Here is a 20,765-nt window from a genome sequence, read left to right as displayed (position 1 = left end):
TAGGAATACGCGAGAACGGACGAATTTCGGTCGCCGCTCAGAAGTGGTCTCTCGTGGGCCGGAGTATAATATGTATTACGTTTTTATTGTTTTTAAATGGTTATAATATAAGCAGAGCATTGAGCAAGGAATCTATAAAATATGATTTGTTATATCGCCAGAATTTGACATCTTCATACATTTTGAACCTTAACAATAATCTTGTAAAATCGTGTAATTTATCTAAATAAATTTAATAAAATAATTTTATCTCATCACAGTCATTATTGTTTATTGATTTATTATTATTATTTTCATCTCAATTGTATCTCATACATTTCATGGTATTCCCTTCTCTCTCACCGCGGGAAAAATACGGCGTGTATCACACTACACCACAACCAGTATAATTGTTTCGCCACCGCTGCATCTGCCTTATACAGTTATACTTATAGGCCTTATACCATAGATCTATGATCTAAGGTCATATATAATATTGCCGATTTACACCTGTAGTGTATTCCAGTAATAATTCTAATTTTTAATTTCCACACACGTCACAATTGAGACTTTAACTATGTTACTTGAGCCCCAACGACAACAACACTGTTCAACGTCGTGGTTCACTACTTTTTTTGCCTGCGAGGAACAGTGAAAATTTCATGCCAAAGACTTGTAGTAACGCTTATAAAATTAAGATGTGGTTCTTAAAATGGACGAAAATAAAAACCTAAGCACAAGTTTCAGTACAATCAACAAGTATAATCAGCCTTCGTAATGTATCCTTGTTTTATCAAAACTTATCTTTTAGATTTAAAGTGGAGTGAAGAACACATTAGTTTCACAATGTTTTATGTTATTTTAAAAATTTTTGTGTGTGTTTTTAATGATACTTTTTTAGTAAAAAAATATAATTTAATCATCAGTTTTGAGAGAGGTCTCTGACAGAAAATTGAATCTAGGTTGTACTTCACAGAAAACATTTATTTTCTTAGTGTTTTTTAAAATAATTAAAAAAAAAAGAATACGATTAAAAAAGATTTTGAGCAAAGATAATATCAAAGTTAAAAAACAATTATTTTTATATCATTAAAATTATAACGAATGTTCGTACATTTTTTTCGTGATTATTTTAAAAAGTATTGAGGATTTTCAATGACAATCCCTAAATATATTGTATCAACTAGACTAATATTTGGTACAAAAAACCTTCATGGAAGTTGATAGCATTTTTTTCTACTAAAAAACGTGTCTTAAGACATAAAAGTAATTAAAACACACATCATTGAAAATCAATACATCATCGTTACGTTCAGAATTTAGTACGAACATATTTTTTTTTAAACTTTAATATTATTATTAAAATTATTGTTTGGTAACCATGGTTATCAACAAATTAGACTCTCCTCTTTCAGGATCGCTTTTCATCGTATAATAATTTATCATTGAATTAAAATTTAACATATAATACGTAATAAATGTGTATATAACTGTAACCTACTCAATGATACACTCGACACCTATCTACAGCATAGCGGTTACCTACTTCACAGCTTTTTAATTATATTATAATTACCCATATACTACGTGATATGGCATTGGCATATCATATTTTATATTTATACAATTTTTTTGGTTTAACTTCCCATTTCCATTATTCTCTTGTACCTTTATTTGATCATTATTATTTAAATAAAAAGAAAAATGCCACATTATTATAATATACTATTTTAAAATAAAAATAGATGACAATGTCGGTAACTATGTATAGTAAAGCCGTAGGTGCTAAAATGCATCCAAAACTCTCACATAGTCATATTTATTACATTATGTATAATTATTATAAAGAAAAAAAAAGATGAAACAAATTAAAAACTTATTCAAACGAGATTTCACTTGGTTAGGTTGACGCCATAACATACATAACTCGATAACCGTCATAACCTATTCACAAAATTATCCTTACAAATATTATTAATACTTTTCAATGAAATCACAAGTACGTTTAAAATTTGAATATAAAATCTATTTTATTAACTTCGCTGATATTTCTTTAACTGCCTAAAATTATTAATATTATTTTTGAAAAGTTGTCATAGTATATAACATTTTTCTATTATTTTATTATTATTGTTTAAAAATTGAATTTGGGCAAAAGCCAAATATTATTTCATATTATTAATTATTATAATAAAATTTGCAAATTTTTAAACTAATTGTAATTAATAGTTATTATTATATTAAAAATATATACATTAATAAATTATATTATTATTTAAAAATTTGTTTTTAATTTAATTTAGTTAAAATGTTGTTTTAAAATAAATCTAAAGGATAATGAAGTATCTAACTTTGAATAAAATAGATTAAAAGAAGTTTTTTGCAGCCATGTGCGCCTCAATGGCTCCTAAAGAAGGAGAAGAAGGAGAGGAAGAATATAAAGGTTTCATCGATTTTTCCTCACAGACATCACTCATTGCATTATGTTGTAAGCAACCAGTAAAAGATTATTTACCTTTGATAGGTGGCTAATGGATACTGAATTTAAGTTTTATATAACTGAAAATTCTACAGAGTTTACAATTTATTACTTGAGAAGTAAGCTTAATAATTTAAAAATTGTGTTTAAATACTTTTAAAGGGGACATATAAAGTTCAAACATTTGCATGCAGCATTTCTGCATTAGATTAAAATTGTTGTTTAATGTACTTAAAAAGATAGCTTTTAATTTTTTGAAAAAAGGTATCTTCCATTAAGCTTTAAACTGGTGGGTATAGTCATATAGATACTGACGTGAATATTAAATGGTAAAGCAATTTTTTAATAATTAAACAAAATAAATCGTAAATAGGTACTCAATGTTAAAGTGTACAATGCTACATAAAAGGTTACAGGTTAAACAACACTCGATGTATATTCGGAATAAAAAGCTCAGCCGAAGGAGTATTTCAAAAAAATATGGAAATATCTACCATAGGGGCTTAGGCTCAGAAGGGGTTGATATATTTCAATTTTTGAGATGATATAAAAGTTATTGGAAAACCAGTAGTTCATTTTAAGATTTAAATTAAATTGATTGTTATTTACCAATCCAAAAAAAAAAAAATATCATGTTAAATACACTAATGTATTTAATTATTAAGCACATCCGTTATCTTTAAGATATACTCGTATATATGTATTATATATATAAATATTTTATTGGCATTAAATATAATAACATTTATCAACTATAATTATAACTCAATACTGTACATACCTATATAATATAATATGTATTTATTTCAAAAATTACATTCCTGCAAATATGCATAAATATACATAATACAATGGTCATAATATGCAGATTAAAAATAATTTCATATTTCCTATTAGAATACAAGTATACAATTATATAATATTTCTATTAAATGTCATATTTACATTAAAATACATAGATAATTATTTAAACGTCTCTTAAAAAGTTTACATCATTAATTACAAATATATGTTGTTCTACGGTGTTATAGTTGCTTTTAATAATATAAAGAAAATCATCGACATGTTTGAATTTCATGTTAATGATTTTGTTACAAGTGTAGATATATCGATTGATTTTCGTAAGAAATTTGCTTTTTAAATCCGGTTTAAATGGTAAACCACTTAGTAGGGGTTCTATAAAAAAAAATATTGATATTACTTATTTCGGAATTAAAAACTCAATACAGATTGCAGACAGGCTATTTAGATTTCAAAAAATTATGGTATACTATAAACAATGAACGAAAAGTAATAGTAAAACGGAGTCTCGACAATATTCACCGTGTAGAATACCGATTTAATATATTGAATAGTAAACAAAATGATTATTTTATGTTGAACAATGACACCGCTAGAGAGATTGATACTGTCTGACTGTCGCGAAAAGTTCATTTCACCAGAATGTAAAGGAGTTGAACGCGAATGTTTTTCTATATACTAACACTATAGCTCTTGGCACGGGCGCCCGTGTTGTGGCTAATATACTCGCTTTCGCCGAACTTGACATTAAAATGATGATTAATACGGGAAGCGTGTGGTCTGCAGTCATCAGAGCAAACACGGGTGTACGAATATGAACATCAGTAGATACAATCGGGTTAGACTTTTATTATGTGCTTACGACTAGATCCGAGTATCCATTCGCATCGGTACAAAGCGTATTCTCACGTATTGGTGATAGAAAAAAATATATTTTCAACAAATACGGCAAACGAACAGCGCCGGGACGAGTGCTACACGAATTCCGAGCTTGGTTCATAGACAACGGTTAACGATAAATCCGGAAAGCGGGTGGTCGCATGGAGCGTGGAAACATAAAAATCACAATGGCATAATATGTGAATAGATCTATGGATGACGTCGGCATTGTACATGCTTTGGACGAAGCGTTAACAAAAAAAAAAAAAAAATAGTATATTGAAAACTATGCAGTTATCAATAGCCAATCGCGAAACCCATCGTTTATTTGAGATTATATTATATTTTTATATGCCATTTCCATTTATATTGCCCTTCGACGATATTACATAATCATTCATTCCATTCATATTATACAACGGAAATAACAATGTGAACAGAGCGCGCATTTAAACGTCTATACCAAGAACGAGTAATGTCGATAGTTTAAATTACAACGGTAACGCTGTACAGTGTACACCGTCGAATACGTTCGCTTCCGTTTTAAATATGGACGACATGAACGTGATTGTAAAAAAATTCTTAAAAAATTACTTTCCAAATAGTAATAATATGATAGTTTATTATCTAAGTACTTATGATAGAGGCGCTTTTCGTCGATCAGTTAAAATAATAAATATTTTAAATAAAACATTAATCGCGGCAATGGTTTTCAAATTTCTTTTTTTTTTTATAAAGTTATTAGATATGCGTAATGTAGAATTATATTCACTTTACTATAAACCAAAAAACTTGGGAGTTAATTGTTAATTGTTCATTGTCGTTCATTGTAGATATAACACAAACAAATCATATATTGTAGTAAATAATCAATTCAATAAAAAAATATTTTTAAAATTCTTTATAACTAAAAAATTGAATATTAAAGATAAACAATCAACCATATCATGTTATACGTATAATAAATATACAAATAACTTTTTAAATTTTATAAATGTAAGTTCTAAAAAAAACAATACTGTATATTGTTATGTAAAATATTATATTATATATAAATATATATTATTATATTATATGTATAATATGTACAGTAAAAATATATTTATATTAATTTATATTAACAAAATGTCAATTTTTAATTGTACTTATAATTATTTTTAAATATAAAAACTAATGTACTTATTGTGTAATTAATATCATAATATAAATATTTGAAACATGCATTGTAAATACATTTTTATCATTGTAATAAAAAAATATTTTAAATTATAGTTATGTATTACTTGTTTATCAAAAAAAAAAAAATGTTCTCTAGTGCATACAATAAATAATAATAAAAAATTATATTTCTAGAATTTTGTATGGAGTATGTTGCTGTTCAATTCTTCTGTAGTTAAATTGGTCGTATTCTTCATAAATTACATTATAAAATTTGTATGAAATTTTATTTTATCTATTGAAAATTAGTTTTTTACATTTTCAACGAGTCTTTCATATACGTTTTTCCACTTTTAACCAGTTCAACAATAAAAAAAAAAATTAAATAAACTTTATTAAACTGTTCATTAAATTTATATTCAGTATCCCTAGAGAAAATATGATTTTTGTAGATTAAATGTTGTAAAATAAATTTAAAGTTATTATTTAATTTTGAAAAAAAAATCATATAAAGATTTTTCATTTGTATTTTATCTGTTTGCGATCCATATTATAATATTAGCGATAAGTGAGCAACGTATTATTATTTTAAGAGGACGCTTTATCCGCATGTGTTGTCCCTGCCTTACTAACGTACATCATAACAAATTTTCGTTCAGCAGAAAATATTTTGCTTCATTATTAGAGTAAATTTACCTATTATCAAATGGTAGGAATATTATCTAGAAATGACATATGTTTTTATTGATATTATCATTTTAAAATGAGTTATAGCTATTAATTAAAGTAAAGCTATTAGTAAATAACTAAAATATTACAACTTTAAAATGTTCATAACACACTATGTAATGACAATATCAATAAAAGCATATGTCATCCTCTAGATAATATTTTTATCCTTAAATTTGATAATAATTAAATTTATTCTAATATTAAAGCTAACATCACAAAATGTGTTCTGCAACCTCTTAAACTAACAAAATGAACAGACAATTTTTTTCACGTATTATATTATATAATATCGAATATCGAATATCGAATGTATTATAGCGTTCCTGATGTATACAAACAATTTTAATACATCTATTCCTACAATAAACCAATGTACATCCCCATTATTAATTATCATCTATGATTGGACGTGTATATTTTTTATGACAATAGGGTGATGGAGACTTGTTATGCAGGCGAGAAGAACTTCGAAGGGACGAACAATTTGTTGTTCAAATTCGTATTGCTTCTAGATCTAGAACGAGACTTTTTTAATGTTTACTCATGAACCGTTTCCACACAAATCATCTACTCTTGAAATGTGTTTTATTCAATGGTGAATAACGTGCTACTGATGGTGATCTACTCTTAGAAAGTGTTTTCTTCAGCATATTCTTGTTGACGTACAAATATTCTACGTCTATTATACTCGTATACCGTGTACGGTTGTATGCGCAATTTAAATTTTCCATAATTTTATTCAACGTGAACTTTGAAATATTATTATACGTACAGTCCAGTAGTCAAATTGAAATAAATTGACAGCACATTTTTTTCGATTTGATTGAATGACACATTCAATCTGGTAATATATACGCTAGAGATATTTATAGTAGTAATTACATTAAACACCGCGTCCATCGTTTTAATGTTTGTATGTTTATTCATATATACATATATATAACATATATTGTTTATTATATTATTTTTTTACACGTTTAACTTGTCAATTAATTTGCATCCCATAGCAATGCTTGAAAGCATATTGTTTCTAAAATACACCCAGGAAAGCTTGGCACCTTTGTTCAACAATATTGAATCAATCAAGTTACCCAAACATAATAACACCTCGAGTAATGGACAATTTTTCATTTTAATAATATGTAATTTTATGAAAAGACAACTTTAAAAAGGTTACGTTTTGATAAAACATTTGGAAGTGCTATTTAGTATTCAATAGCTTTCAATAGCTTAAAAATATATATTTTTTATTTCATAAATACAATCTGTATTTTATGGCATAAAGCAAACATATTTTTATAACAATATTTAAATATACAATTATATTCACATACAAGGAGAGAAATGATAGAATACGTGTTATTATTGTTACTATTACTTTATTCAGTCTAGAGTCTAGACATTCGTATTTATAGTCAGCCCCTTCTTCCTATCCTTGAAAGCGTGTTGGAAAATAGTAGTGATATTGATTAATTTATTTTGAGAGCATTTTTTACAGTGCTTAGCATATATTTGATCCACTGTTTCAATTTTTTAATAATTTTAGATTGCGGAGTTGGATAATATTTTAATTTAGAAAGGTTTTGCATAACTCTAATTTATACTGCAATGACAGTTCAATGTCCATACAGATTTTTAATATGATAATTATTGTAATCTGCAAAATATAATTTTATAAAAGACACTTAAAACATGATATTTAACAACATGATGGTTTTTAATTAAATATTACCAAGTATTTTTTTATTTTATATGAACTTATAATAAATCTATAATAATCATTAAAATTGAATAAAAAAAAAAAAAATCATGTCATAATATTTTTATGTAGCTTACAATTTACAAATTCCTACTATTTTTGTACTACATTGTTGATGTAAAAGAAAAATATAAAATATAAATTGTATTTATATAAATCGAATTATAAGAAAATAATGGCTATGATACAGAACTATACGAAATTTAATATTTCAATAAATCCACATTTTTTCCCAAGTTGAGGTTTAGCTACGGGTTACATTGTTCTCAATATATTGACTTAAAAGAGATACTAAAATATCTAAGTTCGTTTTTAATTTACAATTATTTTATTTGTTCTCGTCTCACAAATCCGAAGATTTTTTGTTACCACTGAGTGTGTTTTCTGATTACCTGTCGTGTTTGCGTATACGTACTCTCTCTTGTCAATTCACTTCATATCAAACTTCTTTAGGTATTGTTATTAATCCCAAATTCCCAAGTATCAATCTATCGTTTATTTGGTCTCCGTACTCTATTGTCACTCTTAAGTTTATAGTTTGAGATATTTTTCATTACATGATGAACCATTCAATTTTCTGTGTTTTTACAAAATCAGTTATCTTCGGCCGTACTTCTTGCAACCACTCCGGATCTCTTTTTTTTCTCTAATACATACTAGAATCAGTTCATTGTTAATTATTTTTTTTTTTAATGCACCATAGATAATTCTTAATAATTTTTCTAAAACCAAACCATTTTTTACTTTATTTGGTTTATTGTATTTCACACCTTGCACCCATCTATATATGTTAGAGTTGGTCTAATTATTGCTGTGTACAATTGGACTTGTGTTCTTAATAAAAAAAGTTATCCAGAAAGACAAATTATTTTGAGCGTTTGAAGTTGAAATTTTAATGGTGTTGGATATTTAGTCGTAGAAAAACTATTTACTTTCAATCTGTTTTTAATATTTGGTTGCAATTCAAAAACAAATTACCATATATTACCACAATTCAACAAATGTTTAAAGTAAAATAAATTACTTTATAGTGATATAAATATATCATTAAATATATTCTGACACATTTTACTAAGAATTGTTTTTTATATATGCAATGATTTATCAATGAATTCAAATTTAACACACAGGTACATCACAGTGACTTACTCCTCAATCCTCAATAATGAGATACAGTACTATATATTCTCCCTTTTCTTTTGTAATATTTATAGGTAACAATATTATTTATAAATGTATAATATCCTATTGCATTATATTTTAAAAACGCCTAAATTTAATTTTAATTAATTAATTTAATTTTTAATGCCTGACTATAGTCAATTTATTTATCAAATAAAATGTATTGCTGTGCAACAGAAAAATAATTTGATACAAATATATACTTTTTTAGTATGAAAACTATCAATTTTTTCTTTATTTGTATTATACCTACCTTTTAAATAAATCAAAGTTGATATATTATTATAAATAATAATTTAGGTATTCATATGTTCAATTACACATTATTACCATCACCTATTTTATACTTAAATTAAACTGCAAAATAATATTTGAATAGAAAAAGAATAATAATTATATAAAAAAAATTGAACTGTAAAATTATAAATTCACACTACTATATTATTCACCAAGCAATCGTATACTTAAACTTTGTTTAACTAAATGTTATAATATTTCAATAAACAAAAACAAATTTACAGTAGAAATACAGTTAATGGATTAGTATCGCATAGTTTAAACACAATAGTTTTAAAATCTATTCAGAATTATTATCAATGTGTTTGTACATTGTATAATGTAACTATTATCAAATAATATTTTACGAGTATACAACTAATTATATTTTTTCAAATAACAAAATATGTATTTATTGTAATCCACAACCTATAATAATGTAAGTATATATTTTCGAGTCCAAATTTCAATTTTTTAGTTTTTTATAATTTACTTTGTTTAAAGATTTAAAATGTATTTATTTACTAAATGCAAAGTATTTTTTTCGAATTTATTACCTACCTAAATTATTATTTGTATTATTTTTAAAGTATGTTAAAATTGATGTTATAATTAAATAATGCCATCAATTTTATTTTCATTTAAAATAAATAGCTAATATCTACGATTGATAATTCATAACTACTTACACATATCAATTTAGTTAGTATTTATTAGCTGGAGTATTAATTATTGAAAAAAAACCACAGTTTAGTGAATGATTTAACCTAAATATATACATGTTGTTGTATTAAACGTTTACAAATTAAAATATATGTTGATATTTAAAAACAAGATTAAGAAAACATCCATAGGTAATAAGTAAAATTTAAAAACAATAAGCTAAATAATAACATAAACACATTCAAATAGGTTAAAATAACAATTGTCAATTGTATAAATAACATACAACAGTTAATTTAATAAATTTTAAGCATATTATAACTAGGGTGAGAATGGTAATATAACAATAATATTAGTACAATTTTATGCATAGTCAATAAGATAACTAGATTAAACATAAAATCAATGTTATGATATAATTAATATATAAGGAAAACGTGAGGACAGGTACGGGGTCAGTAGTAGTGATCATGTGACTCGATTACTTAGACGCAAAGCGTTAATAAATTATTTACAATATATTGGTTTTTCGTTTATTGTGTACGTTTGAGCAATCGGCGTACTCGACAATGTTAAATACTATAGTTAGATGTAATCGGTATTATATAATATAATATAATATTATATTATATTATAACAAATAAACAACATAACGTTGAATGATTGATTAAAACTATTTTAAACGTATGTTGAATGTGCTAACGTTTCGATGTATACAATATTATAGACATAGTGTATATTAATTACAATAACCTTTTAAAATAATTAACAATAGATTGTTTTCAACATGAATTGCTCCAAACTAAATTCTATAAATTTTATTATTAACGTTTATCTAGGTAATTAAATTGTTTCGTCAATAATTGTATTTCATATCTAATAGGTAATAAGTAATTAATATTGTAACTAATTATTATGCATATTGTATATTGATCTTATTGTACACGTTAACATTGTGGTATATTTCACGATATTTTAGTTACTTACAATATTTTATTGAAAGTTTGATCAAATTTAAAAATATCAATGTCAATACAATAAATTATGTACCTATATGTTATATCCATTCCATAAAATATAAAACGTATGCACTATGCATCTGTTTCACAAAATGAAATGGAACCATCGTTGCTCCACTTTGAATTATTGAACAATAACGATAATATTATGTAGCATTTTACGAAATTTATACCTAAACGTCCTAAACCATATTTAAGAGTATGCCAGCGTAGTATTTTTTATCTCTCTCTCTAACCCACGCACAACATAGCAAATTTTACGTTCACAAAAATGACTATAACCATATTAATTTCTCAAATTAGAGTAAAATTATCTATTATAAAATTTAAAGTTAATAACATTATCTAGGGTATCTCTAAGTGATTTATTATATTTTAGTTTTAAAGCGAGTCATGAGTTTTTTAAGATGTATAAGCAATTTACAATTTAAAAAAACTCATAACTCGTTTATAAATATAATAAAGCACTTATGAGATGCCCTAGATAATGTTCTTAACTTTAAATTTTATAATAGGTAATTTCACTCTAATTTGAGAAATTAATATAGTTAATGGTTATAGTCATTTTTGTGAATGTAAAATTTGCTATGTTGCACGTGGGTTAGAGAGAGATAACAAATACTACGCTAGCATCCTCTTAACAGATATAAAAAATAGGAGTTTTTAAGCAAAATAAACTTTTGACAAAATAAAAATTGATTTTGGATTTTTGGTTTAACTCAAAAACGACAAAACTAATAATATTATAAACACTTAATTTTCCACCAAATATTAACAAAATATATTTTACATTTTTGAGCTATTTATGTAAATACGAACTTTAAGTTTTTTTTTCTATTATTTTTGATAAATGTATCACTTGGTCAAAATTTTGAAAATGTAATAAAAAATTCTTCATTAGTTGTTTCTATGCATAAATAAAATATCAAAAATACATAATCAAAATATTTTGTTATAAACAATTAATGTTAAAATTTTAGTAATTTTGTCAACATCTCGAAAATTTTGTATAATTAATTAATATACATTTAAATTTCAAATTTAAACAAATTTAATTAATTTTAGTTATATTTTTGTAATTCAAAAATAGTATTCATGTGGAGTTAAAACTTTTCGTTGATATATACATATATATATATTTAATTATATTTTCAAAATATTTAGATTCATTTTAAGTTATTTATACAACAATAAACAACAAACTTACTAATGTCGTTTATCTATTGATTTATAATTTATATAAGTGACAATAGTTGATAACAACAATCTTTTAATCTTAAATCTATTTTTTTTACGAAGCGAAATATATTTTTCATCAATATTATATCCTAGACTGACAGATCGTTTCTGCTAAGAAATGTTTTTCTTATACGTTGATATATCATTGAATTCAAATTTAACACATCCATTACAGTTAAGTACCCACTTGTCTACCTTTTTTTTTAACGAATTACGTTTTTTGTTATTTGGTGATCCATTATTATTAATTTGACAAATTTAAAATTATTACTATAAAACATTATTTTTTTAATTTAATTTTACTACCTATTATTAATTAACAAAAATGTATATTATTATATAATCATACAATCCAGGAGACTATTGTAAAAAGCAGCCAGGCCATACAAAATACCTCTATTAAGTGCTTAGATGAAAGGTAACAAAATTAAAAGGATATATTTTGAAAAGATCCGAAAATCGGATAAACTATCTGTTGGCTATTTCCAATTAACCTTTAGAATTCTATTAAAAATTGTAACGGAAGAAGATTTAGACGATATCTATAATGTTAAAATTTAAAATAAGAAAATCGAGATCACAAATATAAAGCTGTGTTTTATATCTGTGATCGAGATAATAATTACTCATTCTAGTATTTATAGATAAGAAACGTATAAAAAAAAGGACTCCACGGAGTTTTATGTGATTTTTGTGAACATAGTATATAAACATTATAGAAGTATTATCTATCAACGATAAGAATATAAAAGGAAGTTAAGAAAATATTACAAATACAATAATTTCCATTTATATATTTTCTTTAACATCAATTTCATTGTTGTATTAGGTATTTCAATTTATTTATAGGATAGTAGGTCAAAATTACCTAAAATTCTAATCAGAGACTGTGTTGCACTGATGTTGTAATCCCGGAGCTGGAGATGAATATGATAGACTCATAGATTCAAGTAGGTAATATTATTACCGTACTGATAATCGAACAAAAAATGATTTTAACCTTTTAGAATCTAAAATTCTAAACACTGTGTTATAAAATGTTAGAATTATTTAAGTAATCCACATACAATTTTATTAACATTAACCTAGTGATCAAGATGAAGACATAACACTAAGAGAAATTGACAATTGCATCTTTTTTATTGGGGTTTTAAGACTTTTTTTAGCTGTTATTGTAAAGAAAAATTCCAAACTATAAAATGAACATAGTTTAATGCTAATTAAAAATTTAATTCAAATTGTATAAACTTGTTTAAATATTTAATAATGATAATAAGTAATGATAGAAAACATATTTAAAAAATAAAATATTTTCTTAGTAATAACAAATAATAATACCTGATGGATGTTTAAATAAATTATTAAACTTTGAAAAATGAAATTTATTTAAAAGAATACCCATCTGAGTTCATGTATCATCAAATATTATCCAACATTATGTAAGAACACTTTGAATGCAAATGTTGTCCATTTTACTAAACGGATAACTTGACATAGATGTGACATTTATATATTATTATATTATTTAATCCATATAAATAAACAGTAAGGGAATTTAGAAAATGTAAAAATAAAATAAAATATAGAATATCTTTTCAATGTAAACTTTGTTTTAAATTAAAATTTTTACACGTATAAATATAATCCATTAGGTTAAGATTTAAAAAAACACTGACCAAGAAAAGAAGTGTATAACCACTTTATTATACTAAAAAAACTAAAAAAGCTTATAATTACCTACTTACTATGAAAAAATATTATAAAGCCACAAATTCTACAGGCCACAGACCACAGTATTAACATTTAGTAGGTCTTGTTACATTTTAATTAACATTAAAGTTTAGTGGTTGATAAGCATATTATGCAAATGTAATTCATCGGTTCTAGGCTTCCAGTCATAAGTAATAATCATTAAGCATATTATTATGTAAAAACTTTTTTTATGCCACTTGTATATTAAAAGTGTTTTTCTCTCAAGTAAGTTAAATACACTTTTTATGGAAACGTGTATAATTTATATACAGATTAAAGTGATTAACTTTTTAAAAAGTAATAAAAAATAGATAGATTTGATAATATTTCAATATAATAAATACAAATTAAAGACGAGGTATAAAATGTTAGTGTAATAATTCATAATAATTATTTGTAATTCCGTAAAGGAGTTGATGCTCATACGTTTTAGCATTTTTGAAATTTAGTCAGTTAAAATATTAAGGTTAGATTATGGCTTTATTATTTTATTATTAGTTATATATGTATTTGACAAACATTTTAATAAGTCCATTTGAAACAATATTCTATAAAATATTAATCTAATAAATAATATGATATATATATATATAAAATGTACTGTTACAATTATTTGTTTTTTATGTATTAAAATTTAACATAAAAATAAAGGATTATTCATTAACAATGCTGATTTATAGATAAAACTAAAATACAGTTAATTATTATGAAAGATTATGAAAAAGTTGCATTAAAAATTTCAAATTAAATGTATAATTATCTTTTTATTATTTGTATTAACTCGAATTTATTTTATATCTTTTTCATATTGGTAACTATTAAGTACATTTAAAAGATACTACAGTGAAACTTCCATATAATTAAGTCAAATAAGAAACAAAAAAAAAAATCGTAATATGGAGGGATTCGTTAAATAGAATTACGTATTCATTAACAATGAAGGTCATTGTTCTTAAAAATATTTCGTTAAACAGAACATTTCGTGAAATGAAAGTTCGTTATATAGAAGATTCACTGTGTTTTAATTTTACAAATATTGAAATAGACTTCTTCGTTTAATATGCTAAATCTAAAGATATACATAAATACACGATAATTAATATTTATTATATAAATAAATTTTAAAATTTTAAAAGTCCCACCAACAAACATTTTTACCCGACCACAAAAAAATGTTTCTATATTTATTTGTTAGTTCTTAGTAATGTATTTATAGACGTTAAACTCATTTTTTTTTCTAAACGTATATTGTTATAGTATATGCGTATAATAATGGAACTATAGAAAATATTTTCAGAGGAAAGAAGCTAGGTGGTAAAAAAAATCATGTAAAAGTATAAATTTATATAGGTAACTGTGTTATGGAGATCTTGCAGACAATTATTTGATTATATTATATATTTATATATTTATATCAATACAGCCATATTCATTAAATCTAACATTAATTCTACATTGCTTTTTTTTACCTATGTATATGTTTGAGTTAATTATAAAGTAAAAAATAAACAATGCTGTTGAAATAATAAACTAATAGTTACGAAAAAATTAAATAAATTAGCACTTGTTTACTTTTTGTCTTTTATTCAAAGTACAATCAGGACAATATTTCATATGTATTTATAGGTGTTTTATGCTGAATGGTGATAGAAATTATTTATCATTACTACATTTTTGATGTGATAAACACATGGAAGACATACTTCCATGATTTTTTTTTACTTTAAATTTAACGAACATCGCATTAACAGCGATGGATTATACAAATATTCACCATAACAGCACAACATAGTTAAAAGTAACCCACTATAATTAATATTATGTACAGATTTTATAACGCATAGCAGATTCGCCTCAAATATTGTTAGAACAAAACGTCTGTCAAATTGAAACTATTTGCATTTTGCTAATGACAGCATTATTTCTTATCGTGGAATTAACCTTTAAGGCTTAACCACAGAGAATTCCATTAAAACTACTCTTGATAATGTACGCTATTAAACTTGTGTAATATCATCTGGATTTTAGTTATAATTTTTATTAGTATAATTTACTACATCTAGCTAATTCGTAAGCAAATATTATAATTAGAACAATTATTTTTTTTGGCTGAAACAGTATTAAATTATTAACATATATTATGAGTATTATATGACTTTTAACTTTAATAATGTTATCCCCGCTGTATTGTCACTCACAACTAATTATATACTACTTAAAGTTTTATGTTTGTATAATATAGGAAAATCTGTTACAATAATGATAGTTAAATTAACTTAAAACTTCGCACAACAAAATCAAATTTTAGACAACATTTAAACACAATTCCCAATCGGACATCCATTATTTACATCACTCAACTTAACTAACAAACAAACCTGAAACCACAAACTTCAAATATATAATTAATATAAAAATCCGAAAAATCTATAAATATATAGATGATATTATGCATTGTTATTTGTTTAACTATGCTAATGTACAATTTAATAATTCAGATTCGATAAAGGCAATAAAAATATTGGTTGTGACTTGTAAGATTTTACGAAATTATTATTTGTCAGCAACTTATACAAGATTATAATTTATATAATATAAATTATGCTTAATGCTCTGATCCGGTGTATAATAATGATAGGTATTTAAAATTCGTAATTAATTCTCACAACTAAAATTAATATTATCTTTTCAGTTTTTATATAAGTTACGCTTGTCTGATCATATAGTGTGATGTTGGTACGGTTAAACATATTTAATTTTTTTCAATCATCCATTATTTTTTAATCACATACTTGCAAATGCGTGCATTCATTTTATCTATTTAATAAATTAGAGGACAAAAAGTAAAATGTCCCCAGTACTTTTTTTAACAATTGAAAAAAAAATATAAGTAGGTAAGTGGATTCCATTTTGCGCCTTTTGTATATTACTGTTGTATATAGTGTGAGTAACTGTTATAAAATATATGTTTAATTATAAATCATTGAATATGAAAAATTTTTCTAAGCAAAGACGGTTCTAGTCAGCCTATATTATAGTTTATTTTATGTTTTTTGATACTGTGATTAAGTATTAAAACAATCTATTTGACTATTATAGTATTATAGATTTTTAAATGTATAGAATTTTTTTAAAAATACACACATATCATTGTAAAATTAATCCATTTATCGCTCCGTTCAGAATAAATAGCAGAAAACAGAAGTATAATTTTTATATTATGTGTGTGAAGTTAAAATTTTGAAAAAAATTGTAAATTATTTTGTAGTTAAAAATGTATAATATTTTTAATTTATATAGCTATAAGGCTTAAAAACTTAATACAAAGTTCTTTGTACTTTTTAAACTAAAACCCAAAAATCTAAAAATTATTTTATCACAAATTTGTTATGTTTATTTGAAATTTAAAACTTTAAATATAACGTATTATATTGGTTATATTATTCAATAACAAATAGGTAACAATTTTAGTTATTGTCTTGTTATTTAAAGATATTAAACGTGAAAACATTTTTTGTGAAATTGCACTTAATAATACTCGTAATTTATCATTTAATTCAAATTTAACACATCCATTGCAATATCGCAGCAACCCATTCATTTACAAGGTACATTTGATACCTAATTAATAGCAGAATATGCTATTTTTTACTTTCCCGTTTTTTTTATTATGATATGGGCACATTTAAAGACTGGCCGCAGAATTTTGTTAAAAATACCTTACGGTACCTATTGAAAAGTTAAAATAAATTAACGTCTATGCTCTAGTTCGTTTCTCGTGGAACGTTTTATGTAGATCACGTGATCATTTATAGCTTATAAAAGCGAGTAGACCCTACCGAAAATAGCCTAACATGATTATTGCACAGTTAGTCACACACGATTAGAACTTAACAAGTAACGGTTACCAATTATTTTTGAAAACTATTTAAATTGTTTCAGTCGAATTTACAACGATCAATATTAGAGTGCACAGTGGTAAAATATTATTTTGAGATCATTATTTAGTCACGCGCAGACGTAAACGACGTGTGTGTGAATAATTCAAACAAAACAATATTATAATATGTGTACGACACGACGATGATTTGCACTCGGATGAACGAGGGCCGCACAGCATAATAGGCCAGGCAAACATACATACACGATGGTGCAAGTACTATTATAATATGCGTTTAATAATAATATTATATAATGTGAGTAATTTTGTGTGACGGCGGTTGCCGCCGACTATATCGTCATTAATAATAACCTCCCCGGGATGCCTAAATATAATAATATTTTAGCGCTCGGTATAGAACTTCTATCATAGAACGTCGTCGTCATAGTCAGTTGAATATAATACTCATATATAACTATATAAGTACGTATCATAATATTTTGAGGACCATGTAGAGAATTTGAATTGAAATAAACCATTCGTTAATTATGCCGTTGAGTTGTCGAAAATTTAAAATTATATGAAATACCGTCCAAAAATGTCCAAACATAACGTTTAAAATATCAAGTGTACATTCTCTGTTCAATTTTCTATTTGAGTTAATTTTATTACAATGTACTTAAACTATGGACTATGGTATGATTAACACTATTATAGAATACATGTTATTGTAACCGACCCCGTCCCCACTCGTTTGACGATATGCTATTATATCACCGTTAATTGTTTACACAGACGTATTTAAGATTTTCGATATGGAGGATATATATTTTTTAGAGCTTCTGTTTTTTTTTTTTACCTGAAGTACAATACAAATACAATATTATAATAAACACATAGTATAGTTGTTATGCATATATTGTACACACACACACACACACACACACTGAGTGTACATCACCAATTTAGAGAATATTCAATTTCTTGGATGGTTTATGTTGGATTGAGTGGGGGTTTGACACACTAGGGGGTACTCAAGCACATATTTTATACAAACGTTTTTCGTCTTTAATGCTACTGGTATGTATATTTACAGTATAATTTTTTGAAATAACTACATAATAACATATATTTCAATACTTACTAGACCTATACATACTTTTTAAGTTAATTTGAGTTTTTAACAACAAGTGTACTCACTGATAGTTAATCTAAAACTATTTAGAATAATTTAAAGTATTAAAATATATTTTAATTTATTGCTTTTTCTTTTGTAATATATTGATTGAATATCATTAAATATTGTTTTAAATATAAATTTCAACAAATTATTAAATAATAATTCAAACCAAAGTCACAAAATATAAACCATTTCATTATCATATTTTTATAAATCAAGAATAAAAATAATTATAAATTTGAATTGAAGTGAAAATAAAATATATGTGAACGATGGCATCTTGACTATCAAGTGGTGTAAATTCTACAGAGTATTTTCATTGAATATTTCATTTTTAATAATATTGCAATGTGTATTGGTCAATACATATATATTTTCAAAGTGGAAAATTATAGAATTTTTTTTAACCCAATGGCTTAAAAACTGATTGGCATTACCGAACACGAACAAAGTGTTTATTTGTCATACTATGTATAATATGGTTGATTTTTTTATAATATTTAGCTTATATTAGCTCAAACAAATCAGAAGGTAATTGCTTATTGACAATACGGAAAAACGCTGTATCTTAATTCGTATTTCGTAAGAATAGTGAATTTGTACCTGCCACCTGGATTGAGAGAAATATTATCAGCCGTTGTTAAAAAGTATATACAAACTTCATATTATATTTACCGCAGTGACTTTTTTAAAATGCTATATTTTTGATTTTCCCGAAACATAATGATATTATATATTTTTGTATTATATTACTATCGTATTCAGCCAGAAAAACTTGACGCCTTATGTTGTCGATAATAATGCACGCAGTGTCGTAAACTCGCGTGTAACGTGCATGAACGTGAAACCCATCGCATCGATTAGAGGAGTCACGTATATATGTATAGGACATAGGTAAATCTATATATATATATCTGTGCTTGTTATATATATATACACACCATTATACAATCTAGTGCCTATACCCTTATATGGGTTTATTATTCGTGGGCACTGTACCGGGCACGTTTTATGTATTTACACTTTTTTTTTGTATTTTTCCTTACAGTGCATTTAAAAGCCGACCGTGTATATGTATATAATAGAATAGTATATAGGTACTGTGCGGGAACTGGGGAAGTTGTGAGAGCGATAGAGATCGTCGTCACGTGATCACCGTGCAGTCACGATAATATAATAATAGGTAATATAATAGATATATCGCAGACCCTTCAGCAGCCGCGGAGACCACTATGGAAAATAATATGTCCGTAGGGCGCTTACTGAGGAAAGTGGGTGGACTCACGAAATAATAAAAGACCACGACTTGTGAGACTTGCATACAACCATCAAATTACACACACACGCACACGCGCGATCACACACACACGCACGCACGTGTACCTATACAGTGATACATCACCTCGCATAATGGTTATCGCGTTGCTGCAGAGTTGTAAAGAAATTACTTTAAAAAAGTCGTTCGGCCTTTCGTTTTACTTCTGTGGCGCACCAGTGCATGCTTTAGCCACTAATGTATAAGACGTATTATAGCCTTATAGGTACTTTGAACGCCAAACATTTTATTATATTGCAAACCAAAAAACTATTTGAAAAAAAAACTGATTTGAGCACACGTACGATGTATAGTATACAGGCACCTACATCCTATATATAGCTATTATGGACTAACGAACTTTTTTTGTGGAAAAGCGTATCAAAACTGCTGGCTATGGATTTTTTCTCTAGATTTAACGATTTACTCTTAAAATTCTTAAAATTGAAAATTACCCGGTCTAAAGTACAAT

Source organism: Rhopalosiphum maidis, chromosome 3, assembly GCF_003676215.2.
Source record: "Rhopalosiphum maidis isolate BTI-1 chromosome 3, ASM367621v3, whole genome shotgun sequence".
Classification (NCBI taxonomy): Eukaryota; Metazoa; Arthropoda; class Insecta; order Hemiptera; family Aphididae; genus Rhopalosiphum; species Rhopalosiphum maidis.
This window is presented reverse-complemented; position numbering follows the sequence as displayed.